The following is a 3,293-nucleotide window of genomic DNA, read 5'->3' on the forward strand; positions in this document are numbered from 1 at the left end:
TGGTAGCTTGGCAGAGCAGAACAGGCTTATCTCAGAGGCTGTGTGTTAAGCAATTATGACCACATACAGTAATAAAGTGAATACACTACAAATGGACACGACACAGTAGTATTATAAAAATAAGTATTTTTATATAAGGTTTAGCACAAGACCAAATAACGGCAAAACTGTACACAATCGGAATAAATACGTTTAGGAAGGAAAAAGGAGAGTTCAAAGGTAGTTTCTTCTTTAGCACAAAAGTCTTTAGTATCAAGCAATTCTTCTTCTTGGAAACACAGTTCTTAGCAACAGGGTAACTCACACGGGAGCTACACAACGCCGGGGCAAAGATAATCCACAGGTTCGGCGTCGACCGCGAGGAGCGCTGCGCCGGGCCTGGAGTCACACGGACCCCCAACAACACAGTACCTTAGGAAAATGAAGCACACGATGATCAGCGGCGTCGAGCAATCCGGCGTCGCGTCTTCGGTGTCGATCAGGCCTCAACAGGCGTTGTCGATGATGCAGTTGCACAGAGTGAGCAGCGCTCACGGCGTCGAAGGGCACACGGTTGATGCGATCAGCAGCGGGGCAGACACGAGGTCCTCTGGAGTTAGAGCCGTACTCCCACTCACTGGCGTTGCTGCTGGCGTCGGTCGGGCCCAGCGTCCGATCGTCGTGTTTGCTGGTCCTTTCAGAGGTGCTGGATTCACACTTCCAGCAAATAGTACTTTCAGCAGATGAAGTCCTTTAGCCCTGTGACTTCAGCAGGAGACTGGCACTCTTCCAGTCCTTGGAGATTTTCTTAGCAAGCGTGAGAGTACACACACAGTTCCTCTCTCCTGGTTCCTTGGCAAAAATAAAGAAGCACTGCAGGATTCCCCCAACAACAGCACACTGGCAGAAGGGGTAGGCAGTCCTTTTAGATCAGCAGGCTTCTTGTCCTTGGTTACAGGGTTCCTTGTCAGAAGTGATCTGATTTCCTAGTTCAGGGGTCCTTCTCTTATACCCCTTTTCGTCTTTGATCCCTTTGTCTATGCCGGGGGTTTCCCAACACCCTGGGTCTGCGGTGGGTGGAGCTAGGTAGTCGCACCTGGCCTATTCATTGAGCCGGGCCGGGTCCTCAGACGCCCCGCAGGAGGTGGAGCCAGCATTGATACTGGCAGGAGCAGAGCTATCGCCCTCCTGGCAGGAGGTGGGGCTAGGATCGTCCATGGCAGGCACAGAGCCATCAGTCGCTTGGCAGGAGGTGGAGCCAGCATTGTATCAGGCAAGGCAGGCTATCAACAACTACTCTCCCCCTACTCTCAGCGTAATGTCCCACTCATCCCACACTGACTCATCCAGACCTCTTGGAGCCACCCAGCTCCTGTCACACACACGTAAGACCAGCAGAGACCAGATATGGTTAGACAAGAAAATAGACACTTTCTAAAAGTACTACTTTCGAACCCAGAGTCCAAAAACCATCCACACCAACGGATGCGTAATTAAACCCCGAGTTCAGGGATACCAAACTCGACATTGCACCGTACTCTCCGAGCCAGCTAGGATCATAGCATTAATAATCCCGGCGGCCCATTCTATCCAACGGAGAGCAGGCTACCTCGCAATAGTGAAGCACTAAGATGGCGGCACTTCACTATCAGGACATGCCAACTTGGTCAGGCGTGTCCTTCCTTACACTTACAATGCACCCTGCCCATGGGCCTACCATAGGGGTGACTAACATGAAGTTAAGGGAAGGTTGGAGGGGCTGGCAAGTAGGGATACCTGCGCAGCCGGCGTGACAGTACAGGACTGCACGTGGGTCTCGCAATGACCGACCCGTAGACATTCTTTTACAAGGCCGCTCCTGTGGGTGGCACAACACGTGCTGCAAGCCCACGAGCGGCATTTGCATTTACAAGCCCTGGCACTCCTGGTGCACTAGACTAGGGACTGGCAGTAAACCAAATAAGCCAAACATGGATACAATAGATACATCATTTTAACATAGGGAGCACTTGCGCTATGGCACTGATCAGCAGTGACACGGCGCCCAAAGCATATACCAGCAAAACATCGTAAAACAGTAGAGACAAACAGAAAAATGGAGGAGAGACTCAAGCCAATGATGTCAGGTCTAACACGTGTCCCCTCCAGCTGAAATGTGGGGAGAACTACCCTTAACCTAGGGAGTCCTCATCACTAAGGCGGAAAAATCTGGACAGACCATCAGCATTGGCGTGATCCGTACCAGGGCGGTGTTCCACCGTAAAGTCCATCCCCTGTAGAGCAATGGACCACCTCAACAGTTTTGGATTCTCACCCCTCATTTGCATCAACTATCTGAGGGGCCTGTGGTCTGTCTGAACCCGGAAGTGAGTCCCAAACAGGTAGGGTCTTAGCTTCTTCAGCGCCCAGACCACAGCAAATGCTTCTCTTTCTATCGCACTCCACCTTGTTTCCCTGGGAAGTAACCTCCTACTGATGAAGGCTACAGGCAAGTCTCGGCCCTCTTCATTCACCTGAGCTAGAACAGCCCCCACGCCATGCTCTGAAGCGTCCGTCTGAACAATGAATTCTTTCGAAAAGTCGGGTGCTTGGAGTATAGGTGCTGTGCACATTGCAGTTTTCAGGGTGTCAAAGGCCGTTTGACAGGCATCAGTCCAGATCACGTTTCGTGGCTGCTTCCTGGAAGTCAGCGAGGTCAAGGGGTGCACAATGTTGCCGTAATCCTTGACAAACCTCCTGTAATAACCCGTGAGTCCTAAGAAGGCTCTCACCTGTGTTTGGGTTTTGGGCGGTGCCCAAGCCAGGATGGTATCAATCTTGGGTTGCAGGGGGGCCACCTTACCGCTCCCTACTTGGTGCCCCAAGTACACCACAGAACCCTGCCCAATCTGGCACTTACTGGCTTTGATTGTGAGGCCTGCTCCGCGCAGGGCCAACAACACTTCTCGGAGGTGGCGCAAGTGTTCCTCCCAGCTGGCGCTGAACACTGCGATGTCGTCCAGGTAGGCGGCGCTGAATTCCTCCAGTCCAGCCAAGACCTGGTTGACCAACCTCTGGAAGGTGGCAGGGGCATTCTTCATCCCAAAGGGCATCACCCGGAACTGGTATTGCCCATCTGGTGTGGAGAACGCTGACCTCTCTTTTGCCCCATCAGTCAAGGCGATCTGCCAGTACCCAGACGTTAAGTCAAACGTACTAAGGTACCGGGCAGCCCCCAACCGATCGATGAGCTCATCAGCTCTGGGGATGGGGTGCGCGTCAGTCTTCGTGACTGAATTGAGCCCTCGGTAGTCCACGCAGAACCGGAGTTCCGG

This window comes from Lissotriton vulgaris, unplaced genomic scaffold (genome assembly GCF_964263255.1).
Source record: "Lissotriton vulgaris unplaced genomic scaffold, aLisVul1.2 SCAFFOLD_2126, whole genome shotgun sequence".
NCBI lineage: Eukaryota > Metazoa > Chordata > Amphibia > Caudata > Salamandridae > Lissotriton > Lissotriton vulgaris.